The sequence below is a fragment of the Elephas maximus genome, chromosome 12 (genome assembly GCF_024166365.1).
Source record: "Elephas maximus indicus isolate mEleMax1 chromosome 12, mEleMax1 primary haplotype, whole genome shotgun sequence".
Classification (NCBI taxonomy): domain Eukaryota; kingdom Metazoa; phylum Chordata; class Mammalia; order Proboscidea; family Elephantidae; genus Elephas; species Elephas maximus.
In genome coordinates, this window is record NC_064830.1 from 10,776,922 (window position 1) to 10,794,295 (window position 17,374).

The following is a 17,374-nucleotide window of genomic DNA, read 5'->3' on the forward strand; positions in this document are numbered from 1 at the left end:
GCCTGATAACCAAAAAAAAAAAAAAAAAAAAAAAAAAAATTCTCATAATGATATCTTCAATGTTATATTAGAAAATATTTCTTTTTAATAACTTTGTTACCTTGGTCTTTAAATTACAACTCTATTACCTAATAAGTGAATAAACAATGGTATGATTTCCCATTTTACATTTTGTAAAACAAATTTTAAATTAGAAGATTTTAGAGAGAAACTCATACATGAAAGATTGTAAGAGCTACAGGAAAAAATAAAGCTATTAAAAGGTAATTGTGCTTATTATGTATACATTGTTAACCTGGAATCTGGTAATGTAATTTCTCTCCCTTCTTTCCTTCATGTCGCCTCTCCTTTCCTTATTTCTTCCCATAGTTCCATGGTTGTTTCTCCCTCCCTCCTTCCCTGAGCTTCTCCCAGTTTTCCTCCTTCCTTTTTTCCTTCCCTCCCTCTCTCCCTCCCTCCTTCCCTTCCTTTCTTCCTCACCCTTCTTCCCCTGCTCTCTCCCTGCTTTGTTAAATAAGAAACCCTTTTCAAACAACATCTTTTGGTTCTCCTTCCCCCTCCCCCCATCATCACCATTTTTATTTATTTCCTCCTTAACTCTTATCTCCAATCCCAGTCATGTCTATCAAATAATATTTACGTACACCAATAATAACATCAATACAATTCTGATAGCATTGCCATATGCATCATAAGAAGAGAGAATGTTGGCAACAGGTGAATTTCAGAACCAGAATTCAAATCAAGAGTTGTCATTCTAGCTGCGTGACTTGGTCAAGTTATTTAAATGTACTGAACCTCAGTTTCCTCCTTTGTAACACAGAATTCAAAATGCCTTTTCTATATAACACAAGGGGGCTGGGAGAACAAATCAGATGTTATTTAAAAGAACTCTTTTACCATTTTATAATTTAATTTTTTAATAAGAAATACATTTACATGGCTCAGAAATACATGAACATATGAATAAATGAATGAATAAAATCAGTTTAAATTACTTCCTCTCAATATTCTTTTTCTCCCCAGTTTCCACACACATAAACAATTTTGTTAGCTTCTTGTTTAACCTTTTAGAATTTTTTCATGAAAATACAAGAACGTATGTGTGCATGTATTCATATTTTTTGCTTCTCTTACTCATCTTGCTTTTTTCTTTAAGACAATATCCTTGAAATCTTTCTACATCAGTACATCGAAGGGTCTTTTTTTATGCAGCTATATAGTAAGTGCTTTGATTTGAACAGCATAAAGCATAACATTCATGCGAATCAGATTACTTCTGCCTTATTCTTTTACGGGAAAGCAAATATGTCTTAGTTTTTTGTGAATAATAATAACAGTAAATATAATTTGAAGAGCTTGAGCTATGTGCTAGTCACGGTGCCATATGTTTTATATGCATTATTTTACGTAATCCTCAACAAACCCATGAAGTGGAAATCATTCCCCCTATTTTACAGATGAAAAAAATTGAGGTTCAGGGAGATTGAATGTATGACTTCTGCAATATTGTACGTCTTTCTGTTTTCAAGGGCTGTGCTATTAACTATTCTACAATTATTCCTCCCAATTGAATTCATTACAAAGTCTACATTTCTTTTTGATTTGAAAACCAGTGTGATGGTGTTAGGGCCTTCACATCCACCTTAACCTTTTTTATCCCATACCCTATACTAGTTGAGGAAACCCTGGTGGTGCAGTGGTTAAGTGCCACGGCTGCTAACCAAGAGGTCGGCAGTTCAAATCCGCTAGGTGCTCCTTGGAAACTCTATCGGGCAGTTCTACTCTGTCCTATAGGGTTGCTATGAGTCAGAATCGACTCGACAGCAGTGGGTTATACTAGTTGAGGCCTTTCACAACTCTCTCCTGGACTATTTCAACAGTCCCCTACTGGCCTCTCTGCCTCTAGTTTTAGCTCCTCCAATCCATCCTTCACACCATCTTTGGAAAAGGAAAGTTTGACCATGTCTTTCTCTGGCTTAAAGTCACCAGTAGCCCCTCGCTGTCTACAGAACTTAAAGGAAACTTCTTAGCGCCTCACCTACCCTCCACTCCTGCTTCCCACTCTTAAACTTCACAGACTCCTTTTCAGATGCTAGTTCTTGTGTCTGAAATACCCCTGTCTGTTTGAAAACCCGTAGGAATCCTTGGAGTCTCAGCCCAGGAGTTAATTTTCCAAGACGCTTAGATGCTTTCTCCAGACACGGTTAGATTCCCCTCCTTTTCGGGCCTAGTATACTTTACTACTTGATACATTCCACTCTTACAGGTCTTTTTACAGTGTGGGGTTGTTTATTTATTCCTTGGTATGTGTGCCTCCCAATGAAATAGTTAAACATGAACAGCTTCGAGGCAGGATTCTATAATTCCACTTTTGTATCTACAATATCTGGCATAAAAAATGTGTTAGGTATACGAAATGATACACTTAAGTGTATGATAATAACTTCAATAATTCATTTTAAGTATGTATTTTATTAAAAAAAAAACAGGAAAATAAGCATTCACTTACTTAGATATAGATTAAATTTTCTCTCTCTACTTGTAGCCAGTAAGAAACATCAGGTTAGGAACACTCAGAAAAATGGGTGACCTCAAATGAGTGGGATTACTGTTTGTAGATTTACGATTTGGCAACTTGCAGCATGGTCTGGGGCCACCACAACAAAATAGCACAACTGGGCATTCAAGGAGGTTCCCGGTAAAGAAGATGTTGAATGGTGTAGGCCTAAGATTATATATATGAATGGATAAAAAAGCTGAATTGGCAAAAGTTGTGTGATAGATATATTTGCAACAACAACAACAACAAAGCTGCTGAGGCTGATTTTATACAACCAAACACCTCATGGAATTTGGATCCTTGGTTTGGAAGTTTAGGCACATGGTTTTACGGGATATCCCAGTTCATTGGCCTAATAACATGTTTAGTGCTTCTGTTCTGCCTCCTAGTTCACTGTGTAGTGCCTGGGGTCTTAAAAGCTTACAAACAGCCAACCAAGGCACAACAATTGGTTGTGCCAATCTTTTTCTGAGAACTTGAGCAAGCCAGATCCACCTTAAGCCTTTCTAATGCTAACTCCCCCTGTCCCCACCCCAGGTCCAGAGCTAGGTGATCCATGATCCAGTTGGTGATTTCTTTACTCAGGTAGCTGCAGTTTTGGAGGAAATTAGGGTTACCTCTGTCTGATATTTAAAGGCAGTCTGATGCCCATTCCAAGAACAGCACTAAAAAAAAAAAAAAAAAACAAACCATTGCTGTTGAGTCAATTCCGACTCATAGCAACCTTATAGGACAGAGTAGAACTGCCCCATAGAGTTCCCAAGGAGTGCCTGGTGGATTCAAACTGCCAACCTTTTGGTTAGCTGCCATAGCACTTAACCACTATGCCACCAGGGTTTCCAAGAACAACACAGCTACCTTAAATTCTAAAATTGCAGCGTAGGTTCTAACGCACTTCCTCATCTTACCATTGTAACGAAGACCTGAATCTCTTTCCTACTAGCGTAAACATTTACTAAGGGTCTTCTGTGTTTCAAAGACTACACTTAGTACTTGAGAATCCTGTGGAGAAGCTCTACTTTGTACCCATGGGGTCGCCATGAATTGGAATCAACTCAACAGTCACTAACATCGACAACTGTAGCTCCTTTAATCCTTAAAACTGTCCTGTTATGAAAAGATCATTATGCCCATTTAAGTCATGGGAAAACTGAGGCTCAGACACAAGGAGCTAAATAAATTCTCCAAAGTTACACAAATACTGTGGTGGAATTAGAGTTTATCTCCTGGCTGACTGCATCTACTTTGTTATCCAAAGTTCTGCTTGGCATTAAACTGTTAGACTAGCAGAGCTTTTTTTTTTTTTTTTCTTAACTACTTCAGGCGACATGGCAGGTATACACACATGTAGGGTGTGTTTCTACCATTTTTCTGGTACTCAATTTCTCCTCTTTTGATTTATTCTGAAATAATTTAAAATTGTGTAGAGTACCACATTCAAGGTAATACATTGTAGCAAATCATTTCAGTGGAAAATGCCAATAAATGTTTTGCATTTTGGCGATCTGATTTATGTCACTAATTCACACCTTAAATAAGATACAAAGTTTGAGGTATTCATAAAATAGTCCTTTATTTTATACTCTATGACATCATTACGGTCTTTTCCAAACACTTTTATCAAGTTTATGAGATATAATCGATGGAATTTGAAACTATTCTTTTGTATTTGGTTATTTTATTCCCCATGGTCCCTGTATTTCCGTTTTGTAGTTGCAGAGTATTTGGGAATACAGACTGCATGAATTATGGTTTTAGCAAATTGGATTCCTTAACCAAAATGGATTGCCACGCACAGTACCTCCGTGACTACATTACTACGTTAATTACTAACACTACGGTTGTTGTTTTTGTTAGTCACTATCAAATCAATTTCAACTCATGGTGAGTCCATGTGCACAGAGTCGAACAGCTCCACAAGGTTTTCAAGGCTGTGTCCCTTCTGAAGAAGATCTCCAGGCTTATCTCCCAAGGCACCTCGGGGTGGGTTCGAACCACCACCCTTTCGGCTAGTAGTCGAGCACTTAACTGTTTGTAACACCCAGGGAGTCTGTTAACTAACACTAGTACCACTTGCTATCCTAGGGGATATGTTCTCATTTGGTATGTGAGGTTTTATACATATAACTCCTTGTGTATACAGGTGTAACAACACCCTTTGGTATTGGTTTTAATTTGATTTTATATCCCACACAATTTCCAGGATAATTTAAAGATTATATTTCTTGGCAGGCAGGGTGACATGGCCTTGAAAAGAGTACAAATGTTTTCTCTTCTTTAAATCTTACGAGTTTCTTGGATTCTACCCTGACTTCTGCAGATAACATAACTGTTCCTTCTAGCCTCCTTTCAGGCTTTGTGGCAGCTTCTGTTGGAGCTCCATCCTGACTGGCTGGCTCACGCACCAACAAAGGACTTGTCTGTGGAGCAGCCTGTCTGTGAACAACAATAATTTTAGACCCTATTGTGTGAGATTTGCAAGTACTAAATTTTGAAAAGAGAGTAAGACTTATATTTTCTTTTCCAAAAATAATTGTGGCTATTTAGGAGCTCTGAATTTAGATCTATACCATGGGTTGTTAAACTACGACCCACAGGCCAGATCCACTCACCGTCTGTTTTTGTAAATAAAGTTTTATTGCAGCATAGACATGCCCATGCGTTTACAGGTTGTCTGTGGCTGCTTTCATGAAACAATGGCAGAATTGAGTAGTTGCTACAGAGACCGGATAGCCCACAAAGCCCAAAATATATGCTGTTTGGCCCTTTACAGGCTATTTGGCCCTTTACAGAAGGTTGTCCTGTCCTGATCAATGTAATACCATGATTTACAAATTGTCATTTTATAGATGATCATGTGGAGATTTGTTCCCAGAAGCTATTATTATAATCCATTATTATTTCTATTTTGTAATGCTAATTTGTTAATTTAAATTTAGTTGTTTTATTTATATTATTTCATCACTCACAGACTAAAGTATTTATGACGTACATACTGGAAATAAATATCAATTATTCCCTGAGGGCCAAACCCTAATCTTTAAAGGAAGAAATAATGAATTACACAACAACAACAACAACAGAAATCACAAAGTGTAAATGTAGAAATTCTTTGCCTTTGTGCTGACTTTTGTGCATATTATTACCAAAGCTTTAAAAGCAAAAGATGGCTTGACAGGTAGTGAGGATTGAATGAAATTCTACTAGCGAAATGTTCTCTAAATAAATCACTCAAGTATTTGTAGTCATTATTATTATCTGGTTGAAGCTGGAGGCCCTTGGAGATTGTAAAGGTAACTAATGTCACCTCTGACACACAGATAGTCTTCTTACTCCAAGGCCTGCATGGAGTCATAGCCAGTGACACGGAGGACAGACAAGTTAGTGGTAAGGAAGACAAAACAGAGAAAGGTTAACCAGTTGCATTTAACTCAGACTCATGGTGACCCCTGTGTGTCAGAGTAGAACTGTGCTCCACAGGATTTTCAAAGGCTATGATTTTTCAGAAGTAGATCACCAGGCCTTTCTTCCAAGGTACCTCTGGGTGGACTTGAACCTCCAACTTTTCTCTTAGCAGTAGAGTGCTTTAACCATTCAGAAAAAGACTAGGGGCCTTCTAGAATCATGAAATCTCTTCATCTTCTTTAAACAAGCCCAACTTGTTCTACCCATTTTGAAAATGTAGAGCTTTCAAAAATCAAACGTTATGCCTCATCCAAGAAGCGTATTCAAGGCCGAGTTCACCGAGTGTAAACATGTATTTCTCTTTCAAAACCAGATTATTTTTATTTATTTATTTTTTAAATTGGTCATGTGATTTGTACTTGAATGCTTTAGATTAAACTACATTGATAACCCGTATTTAAATGCAAAGGAACATTTAACTTGATGCCAGCAATGCCAACTCAAGAAATCCCATTTTAAAAACGAGACCCATATAAAATATTCCATTAAATATTCTTTAACATTACTAAAACTCAATGACATTAGACAAAACCCAGTATCCTAGATGAATAAAACACTGACAATTCAGAAACTTTTAGCTGATTTTAAAGCAGAATATTATCTTCTTAATACTCAATGTAAAGCTTTTTTTTTTTTTTTTTTTGTAACTTAGGGAAAAGTACAATTAACCATAATGGCTCCCCAAAACCAAACCAATGAGTGCAACGGATTTTTCAGAGAAAGAGGAGAAAATAATTAGAACAACTGTGACCTATTACAGCAGTTCATAAAGCTCTTAAAGCACACGACACCCACAAGGTTGTAGCATATGGAAGACAATCCCAGAGCCTAATTGCCACGTCGTAGTAGGTAGCTCTGTTATCAGACGGGAAAATGGGACAGTCGGCAGACAAAGAAATTACCGTTGCACAGTGAACCTTACAAGGCATGCCGGAGCTTTCTTCACACAGCGTCCTGAGAAATTACTATTTTATCAGAATCTTCTTATCTTTCTCCAGCAAAGTAGCATGTGTAAAATGTACTCCTGAATGTGGGTATTGAGAAGATAACACCACAATTTCTGTCGTCAGTCTTCCATACAGAAGCTGACACATTGTCGCTCTGAGCTCTTGATCATATTACAGTCATATCACCTTCAGTCTTGAGATTCCCTAAAAAGCGTGCTACCAAGGTAGCAATCGTTTGATATTAAAAACGGAAAACCTTCAAACCCTCAAAACCAGAATCAGTAAACTTTACTAACCAGTTACTTGTATAGCAAGTGTGGTTTCTGCAATTATCTGAAAGGAAACATTTCCATTTGAAGGCCATCTATCACTTCTTCCCTTTGGCAACCCTGAGAACCCCTCACAACAACACAGTTGTGTGTGCATTCATTCCTGCCCTATATAACTTTAGTAGCGAGAACAATGTATGCATCATCTAATTGAACTGCAAATGGCCCCGTTAGCATGAATTGTTTGTTTGGGGAGGATACACAACAGAACTTTTAACTGCCTCCCTGAAACCATGAAGCACCAGGCAGCTAAGATCAGAGTAGTTACTCAGAGCATCAAATGGGAAAAACCCTGGGGGAAACGAACCCCGTCAATAACCTCTAGAGAGTGCTGGTAGAGGCAGGTACCTGAACTCCTGCGCCCGGTAGTCACTCTTTGTCGGATTTTCTCTCTCAGTCTGTCAGTGTTCAACGATGCTCGCTCCCTGCGATTTCACCAGTTCTCCTTCGAGTTCATTTTCTAAAGGATAAAGCATCAACAACAACAGTAAAACAAAAAACTGAAAAGAGGAGAAACTAAAAAACAAAATAAAAAAAAACTCACCTTTGCACTATCGTATTTACAACAAAGAGTTACATTTAAAGATAGGCAGCTGTACATTAAGAAAATCTGTAAATGACTTTACTCAGAAAAACTGATACGAAAGCCGATAACGGCTAAGAAGAAAATGTTTTTAAACATTTAGTGAATTTACTGGGGAATCCAGGTTTTTTAAAAATAGTTTAGATATCTTGGATTTGAAGTGCACTAGTATTTCGATGGAAACCCTGGTGGCGTAGTGGTTAAGTGCTACGGCTACTAACCAAGAGGTCAGCTGTTTGAATCCGCCAGGTGCTCCTTGGAAACTGTACGGGGCAGTCCTACTCTGTCCTATAGGGTGGCTGTCAGTCAGAGTCCACTTGACAGCAGTGGGTTTGGTTTTTTTTTTTGGTTTAGTATTTCTCTTGACCAATTACCAGCCAATTTCTAAAAGTATTGTTTTCTTTAATACTTTGACACAACTGAGAAACAACTTAATAAGTGAGAAATCTTTTAGCTGTTTAACTATTTCTTGGAAACGACATGAATTCGTTAATAATGAAATATAACCTGTTGTAGGCAATAGTGCTTTCCACTGTCAGGGCCCTTTTACATTAGCAGAGCAACAACCAACAGCCTAAGAAATTATCTCCATTCGTGTAAAGTTGGACTCTATCAGCTTTCTATCAAGGTTTCCTGCGATGTTTTCGCTCAGTAATAGGAACAACTGACTGTTGTAATCTAAATAGAAGTACCTAGATTACTTAAAAGACACAATACATTTGTTTTAAAAAAAAAAGAAAAAGACGAACTAGAGAATCCGAAACTGAAGAGAGCTGGGTGCTTCAGCTGTTGTTTCCGGTGCAGATCTCCAAATTGGGAGACGCTCGTTAAACGGAGTCTATGTGTTAATGGGCAGCAGTGGAGCGTGTCAGGAAAATGAAGAGACCCTTAGGGGCTCTCCACGCTGTTTACGATCAGCCGCTTTCAGCAGCATTACCATAAATCCTCTAAGAGATACTGGACTCGACTTCTTGCGTGTTACCACTCCATAAAGAAAATATCCAGAGTGCTTAGCAAGGGGGATTTGAAATAAGATAACATGTAATTTCCTATGAAATACACAGGAAGCCTATCAAATGCCACCATAACACAATTTCTTCTTTCCCCTAATAAGAATATACTAAAGCAAGAAGACATAAAGAATGGAATAATCCAAAAATATGCACATAAAATGAGAAATGTTTTGAAATGATTCTGAAAAGTCAAGGTCAAAATCTTTGTTTTGTGTCAAAGCCCAGATTTATCAGTTTGGAGTTATTCTGTGCTATTTCTACACGTAGGAAGCTTTTAATTTAAATTATGACTTGGGATTTTAGTTATAGCCACAAAGACCCATCTATGCTGGAGTACCTTTAAGAATGGTACACTTTGTGGCCTCTTTCTATCTACCAGTACCCAAAATACACATACACACAAACACACACATACACACACGAACATGCAAACACATTATATATAATGTAAGAAATGATTTTCCATGTTAATTGTTCCTATATTTACAGTATGATTTGTATGCTTAACTTTTACGTGACAAAGGGAAATGCCCTCAAACGTCCTCATATCAAGCATATCACTTCGGTACCACCGAGATTCTGAAGTGAGTACACATCCCGGACAACAACTATTTCTTCTTTTATCCTTGATCTTGTTCTTTGACCAGTAAAGTCAGAATTCAGAGTCCAACTCCTTCCAAGATATAGAAAGAAAAGAGAGTACAGGAGCACATTTTTTATCGAGACTCTACTGATTTTCAGCACAAAGGTTGAGGCAGGTGAATGTGTGGTTAGTGGCCATTCAGTATTATCTGAAATTCTTTATTCTGTCTGAAACTGGGTCTCATTTTCTTCTCCATCAGACTATACTAAGGTAATTAGCATATAAACTTGGCATTATTTATTTTGATATAACAACATCATGGTTTAAAAAAGAACGCAGTATTCTTTTCATTAAGTATTATTAACCCATTGCTGTCAAGTCGATTCTGACTCATAGTGACCCTATGTTATTATTAACTATATGACATGTCACACATATGCCTTGTTCCTGGATTAGCCATCCTCATTTCAGTCAATGTCAGTGTGGACATTGGATATTTTAGGAGTCATTAAACGTCTCTGAATGTCAAGTCCTCTATTAGACAATAACGGGGCTGGGAAAGACACTTACAGTATTTCTTTTTCTATCCCAAACGCTTTTACCTAGAATTTCCCAAAGCTTGCAACAGCATCTGACACGAATTCTTATTTAGTGAAACATGTGTACAATAAGTGTGCCGTGTCCATTTGGCAAACTTGCTCAAATCTCCTTTTTAACTTTGCTTAAACAGCAAGCATACATTTATAGCATTGAACATTGGTTGAAGGGAAATAGGAATTGTTATGCAAATGAATTTCTTTCCCAGGAGTACATCTGCAGCTGGATGTTCTCTGATGATAGGAGCTGATGAAGTCAGTCTTCCCTCCACCCATTCTTGACCCATAATGTACCTCACTCAAAAGCAGGTGGCTACTTTTGACGGCACTGGGTTCTGGGTTGGTACTTTTGACTTTGGCACCAAGCTTCAGCACACTATGTTGAGTATGTTATGTAATACTGTCCGATATCATGCTGGAACGTGAGCTCCGTAGGTTGGAAAAAAAGGGGCTCAGAATACAGAGCGGTCACAATAATGGACTTGAGTGTACCAACTCAATGATCATGAAGGTGTCACAGGACCAGGCAACTTTGCATTCTGTTTTGCATGAGATCGCCATGAGTTGGAGCCAATTTGATGTCAACTAACACCAATGCCAACAACATTGTGTACATTTCTTCATGGCCTTCAGGTTTCTTGTTGTAAAAAAGATCTTTAAGTAAAGTTTCGTTCCACAACACATCCATGTGCCTGTCTGGCAATCTGACTCAGTGCTGCAGGATTAACTACAATGGAATTTATTTCTTGCTGGGTTTTTTTTTTTTTTTCCCTCCTAAAAGCCTTGTGTGCGATTGGTTTAAAAAAGTGGGGGATATATTTTGACAGGCTCTTCCTCAGACTAACGACACTGAACAATAAAAATCAGCCAATGCCTGACAAAAGTCTACCTAACATGCCACAGTTAGGAGAAGGTAAAATCCTTCTCAGCGAGCAGACAACTTTCCGATGAGGTTTCTACAAATGACTCCAAAGTACTACTGAGCTTTATTTTGTTTATTTTCTTGGACTCGTGTCTCAATAGCATCCAAAAGAGAAAATGGCTTTTGAAGAGTTTTCCAGTGTGCTTCATTGATCAACTTGGGATCAATCCTGGCCAAAGAAGACTATTTCATTACAGCAAACATCTAGCCACCCTGAGCCCTCCCTGTAGTTTGCACCTGCATCTCCTGCTATTCTGTTTGATTTTCCAACCCACCTATAACTATTCATAGACTGTGTGATCCCATTGCTCAGGGACTGGGTTGAGATGAATGAACGGCTTTCACTGTCTAGTACATTGTAGGTCTTCCATCAGTCGTTCTTGGTTGAATAAAGGTATGATGTTTCCTTTTATGTCAATTTAGAGATATTTTAATAAGCTCATCCCTTTGCTAACAATGTTTTTAGAAAATTCTCATGAGAGGATAATTCAACTTCCAGCTGGAAATGAAATTGAGAACAAGTCCATTTTTGGTTTTTCAGAGAAAAGAAAAATGACCATTTTCAGAAGATAAAGATAAGGTAGACAAAGAAGAAGAAATACATAAGAGAAGATGTAAATGAATGAGGATACCTTAAAGAGAAACAAAAGGAAATCAGGAGATCTATGCAAATTTTAAAATCACCCTTCTTTTCATCTTAAAATTCTTGTGCACATCTTTCTTTTGTGTTTTAAAGTCTAAATCAATTATACATTTGTCTGATGCGTTCAATTACTTATAGTATTCTAATTTATTTTTGACAATTAAGAAGATCTAGTATATTTCCTACACATGGATTTACCAATCCCAATATGTCCCGTAGGTTTCCTGTAGCATATTGGTACTCAGAACTTTACCTTATTCTAAGCCTCTAAATAAAAGACCATTGATTCTAACGTGCTAACAACATGAGAAGATAATAATATGTACATAATTCATAATTTTGAGCTATGTATAGACCAAAAGTTATAAAAACACTATCTACCTTCTAGCTATCCTCTTATTACTAGTTATTTCCAATCTTAGACGTGTATCTGAAGCCAACCATTTAATTGCTCCTTGACACTAACGCTAGAATAGGAAATCCCATATCCCACTGAAGGTTTTTAGAGAGAGCTAGTAGGATTCTTGATGCAGAGGAAAGGACAGTCGAGGCTTTACCCTGCCTATGGGGTATGTGGGAAACATGTGTGGGAAACAGGACTTTCCTACAAGTTCATGTGAATATAAGTTGGAACAACCCATGGTAAGGAACATGGAAGTGTGGATGAAAATATAAAATGTGTATACTCTTCAACCTAACAATTCCAGTTCTTGGTATCTCTCCTACCAAACATGTGTTTGTCAATCATGCACAAAGATGCATGTATAAAAAATTTTAACATAGTAATTAAAAAAAATTTTTTTTTTAATATATATAATAAAAAAAATCATCATAGGTGGGAGAATCAGATTATCTACAATAAAGGCAGATTTTTAAAATATGAGAGTTGGTCTACGTATTGAAAAGACAGAATCATCAAAACATGAGGCAGGGTGTTTAAAAGACTGTTTTTGGGCCATGATCTCATGGGACATCTCAGTTAACTGGCCTAGTGCTGTTTTTCAGTGCTTCTGTTCTACCTCATTTCGTAGTTCATTACGTAGTACCTGGGGTCTTAAAAGCTTGCAAGTGGCCACTCAAGCTACAACAGTAGGTCTGCATTCACCTAGAGTCATACAGGAAGGAGAGTTAGGAATTGGAGGAGAAAATGTTGCCAGTATAAATACCAGCATCTTGTGCCATGAGACCAAAAGAACTGGATGGCGCCCAGTTATAATTACTGAACGTTTTGATCTAAGATTCTGTAGAAGAAATTCTGATCAGAAGGGGAAAAAACAGAACAGAATTTTAAATTCTCAATGGAATCTAGACCTTCTGGAGCCATTGAGGCTAGATGAACACCAAAACTATTGCCCTGAGATAATCTTTAAATCTTAAACCCCAAACCAAAACTCTCCCTAGAAGTCTGCTTGGAACCTAACAGCTTCCTTATTAAAGTATGTCTGCCTTGAGCATTATGCTCTTTCAAAGATTTATCTATGTAGGATCAAACTGACAACAGCATCTTGAAAGGTTAGATGAGAAACTTAGGGGGCAGCGAGTTTATGTTAACGGTGGTAGGCTAATTTGGAAAAGGACAGAGAAAACAGTTACACAACTTGAAGAATATAAACAATGGCACTGAATTGTACGTGTAGAAATTGTTGAAATGGTGTAAGGAAAACTTTCGTTTTTCACCTTAAGTACTTTTAATTGTTTAGTATTTTATTACCAAAGCAAACTTATGTAAGCTTTATGTAACAAAAGGAATACAATGACAATTTTATACTTCTCTCAGTATTTTCAAAAGTTACAAACATCAACTGCTGTAAAAAATGATTAATATATTTAGGTTAAAAAATTCATACTTCCACATTTACATAGTAATTGCGAGCAGCTTCAGTTCCCCAGAAACATAAACCATATATCGCTTTGCTGTGCAGTTTATAACTGGCCCTGGAATCTGCTTACTGTTCACACACCAATAAACAACGCTTCAAGGAAATCACATTTAGGCCCAATTAGATCATGCTAGCTCATTAAAAAAATTTCCTAGATTAAACAAAAAGGCAATTAAAAATGGAAGCAATTAAAAAAAAAAAAAGGTCAGTCAATGATGTGTCAGAATGGAGACGGCTGCCTTTGACACTTAGGTCCTTTCCCAGGCATGCTGAGCCAGCAAGCAGTCCGTAAGCAAGCTGGGCATGTGAGAGGCTGTCTATATCAAATTAAGGTCAGCTAGGAAACCTATGGGCAGTTGTACTCTGTCATAAAGGGTCACTGTGAGTTGGAATTGGCTGAACGGCACAAAACAACAATGACAACAATATAACCCATGCACGGTCACCACTCATCCCACAGTGGAGGCTTGTAGGTTTCTCTGATGCTGAATAGGTTACAGTGGAGCTTCCAGACTAGGACAGATTAGGAACAAAGGCCTGAGAATGAAAACCAACCAGTGAAACCCCTACAGCTCACAATGGTCGGATCCACAGATGATCACAGGGATGGCGCAGGACTAGGCAGCGTTTTGTTCCATTGTACATGGCTGCTGTACGCCGGCTAACAAAACAATAACAACACAAATCTACTACCCACTTATGAAGAGTGAGAATTTATGACCAAAGGCATGACCCCACCAATAAACATAACAAGATAGAATGGCTTTTGGTGTCATTGGATATTACAACTGAAAGTAATCTGGAAGATTATTTAGCCTGCCCCCTTCATTTTCAAATTTGAATGGTGAAATCTAGAAAAGCAAAATAACGTAGCCAAGGTTACAAGGAAAGTAAGTAGTAGAACAGGACAAGGTCCCAGGGGTACCAGCTCTCATTCCTTCACCCACCCCTACCCCCAACAAAAAATATTTTAGAGAAATCTAAGAATTAATTTTAATTATTATTAGTTTTTTAATCAATAACACAAAACTGAGTCTTTAGGACACATGGAAGGACAACTTTTTACACGACTTATAAGGGGCGAGAATTAGCATTCGCCTAAGAATACTTCCGGTTCTGCAATCCACATCTTGCAGGAATTACTTAGTCTGTGAGCCTTTGTGAATGTGAATTTAGCTTTTTTTTAGTAATGAATCCTCTCATATGCACCACTAGTAACTGCAGAATTTGTCCCTGAACTGATTCCATCTATCCAATAAGAGTTTCAGGTTAGCACGTACCCTTTGTCTACCAGTGAATTAAGCAGTTCCACATCTCGTTGACATTAAACTTTCCAACAGGGAAGTGTTCATATAAATCTCAACCAGATTACTCAGTGGCATAAGCCTGCCTTCATTTCTTTTCTAATTACCCCTAAACTGAATTCCCTTAAACTTCCCTACCTGTCTTCCTTATCCTATTCTTCCTCCTCCCACTCGTTCAGGTCCATCCTTCTCTGTGAAAAGGATCGTTAAAATTTTTCTTCTATTATGCCATATTATTACTCAATAATAAATCCACTCAATAACAAATAATAAAAATTGTTACAACCCCTTATGTATGTATCACAATTTAAAGTTAAGAGTGATTTCACACACAAACTTGTAAAGTAGGAAGAATTATATTCATTTTAAGGTGAGGAAACTGAAGTCCAGAGAGGACTGCTTTAACCAATAAGGGCTATAAGAGGCAGAGCTGGAACTGAAAAAAGAGAAAAATTCCTTAGTCTGGCTTCCAACACTTTCTAAAGCTTATAAGTTATCTTTTAAGTCTTAAGTCTCATTACTACCTCACAAGACCTCTTAGCTTAAGTTATTTTATTTTCTTGATGTCTCTCAAAAAATAAAGACTATACTTTTTCACTTTTCTTCACTATTTTCACCCCTAATAAATAAATAAATATTTTTTATTTATATAACAAAGACTTTTTCACTTTCATCTGAAACTCTAAACCCAAAACCAAACCCACTGCTGTCGAGTCGATTCCAACTCATAGCAACCCTATAGGACAGAGTAGAACTACTCCATACAGTTTCCAAAGAGTGCCTGGTGGTTTTGAACCACTGACCTCTTGGTTAGCAGTTGTAGCTCTTAACCACTGAGCCACGAAGGCTCCTCTGAAACCCCACCATTTATCTATGCAGAGACTTTCCAGACCACTCCAACCCTCAGTACGAGGCTATGTTTCTCTGACTTATGATAGTGACTCTGTAGCTGACCCATTCATATGATCATAAACCATGCACATTGATAGCGTTAACATCCCATCTAACATAGCTAGCCAACTCTTCAATTATTTTCTCATTTTTGCTGCTGTTGTTATTGCTGCAAAAAATGGTAAAAATCTTGAAGGCAGGTATTGTATCTATTCATCTTTGTATCACCAGGGGCCAGGAGAGAGGAGATTTGTTAAATGAATGAATTAAATAATACATTTACGTACAGCCTTCCAAACTAGACTGTAAGTTCCTGGACAATACATAAGATGTTTACTATTCTTGAATTATAAAGATACCTTGTAGTACCTAGCGCAGTACTTAGCACATATTAAAAAAAATGAACAACCACCACCAACAAAAACCCTGTTGTTGTTGAGTTGAGCCTGACTCATGGCGACCCCATGTACGTCAGAGTAGAATTGTGCTCCATAGGGTTTTCAAAGTTTGATTTTTTGGAAGCCGATTGCTTGCTTTCCATGCATCTTTGGGTAGACTCGAACCTTCAACCTTTCAGTTAGCAGCCAGAGGCATTAACTCTTCGCACCATGCAGGGACTCCTAAAAAACATGTTAAAACCAAAAGCAAAAAAAACCCATATCCATTGCCATCAAGTCAATGCCAATTCATAGCAAATGTACCCCTAAATATATACTGATCAATTAAAGATATATAAATCATTTTACAAAGGAAAGCCAGCAACCTGTGTCAGGAAAAGAAAGGGCATAGCACAGAACTATTTGAATCAACTGTGCTGTCTTAAGAGTGAGGGCACGTGACAAGGGACCATAACTTGATGTAGATGCATCATCACAGTATATGTGGGGGCATGAGGGCGTGTGTACACCTGTGTGGTTACATGCACTCACACTCGCAAGGCTATTTCTAACTCTTTTTGTTTCCCAGACACAGCAGCTTCCTTGGAAGCCTGTGCTGCTGACTGCTCAGTGAACTCCACCAAATCTGCAAGGAATCCTTCAGCAGAAAACCAGAACTGTAGGAACAAGCCCTCCTCTTAAAATGGACATAAATTACTGTCTTTCAAGGGCTATGATTGTAGTCTGAATTAAATATGCTATTACTTTTACTTAAACCAAGGCCACACTTGCCAACTTGAATGCTCTAACAATAAGGAGCATGTGTACACTTAGCGACCTTCAGTGCTGACAGTCAGCTGGGTGGAAATGCTTTGTCTTCCTGTGAGGAAATGCCAAGGATGGGGCAGTGCTCAGTGGCTCTGTAAAGCCTACATCCATTTCTCTTACAAGGAAATCTCAGGAAGGGAACAAACTGAGAAGAGACCCCTCTGTATAAAAGTATTTTCCAACTAACCCCCTTCCAAGTGAGAGAAAGAAACTTTCTGGTGTTATAAAGTGTTTTCTTGTGAATTGTTTCACTTGGTCCTCAAAACAATCCTGAGGGTAGGGCAAGTGAGCTGTTCTTGACCCTACTGTCAAAGAGAAAACTGATTTTCTGAAAAGGTAACTTGCCCAGGGTCATATAGCTGAGATTAGAACTCGGCTTTCTTGAATATCCACTTACAAATTTCCACCATATCAAGTCGCCTCCCAAGCACCGTATGTAAGAAATATCAG

The 17,374-nt window shown here is 37.9% G+C and overlaps 1 protein-coding gene across 4 annotated transcripts in view; it reads right to left on the minus strand.

Annotated features, from left to right (window-relative positions):
• The window catches only part of MYT1L (myelin transcription factor 1 like), a 529,823-nt gene that overhangs the window by 420,942 nt on the left and 91,507 nt on the right, over positions 1-17,374 (minus strand). For all 4 annotated transcript variants that reach the window (XM_049902577.1, XM_049902576.1, XM_049902575.1 and 1 more), the window contains exon 2: positions 7,653-7,764. The gene's annotated coding sequence lies outside the window, so the exon portion shown is untranslated. The remainder of the gene's footprint in view (positions 1-7,652; positions 7,765-17,374) is intronic.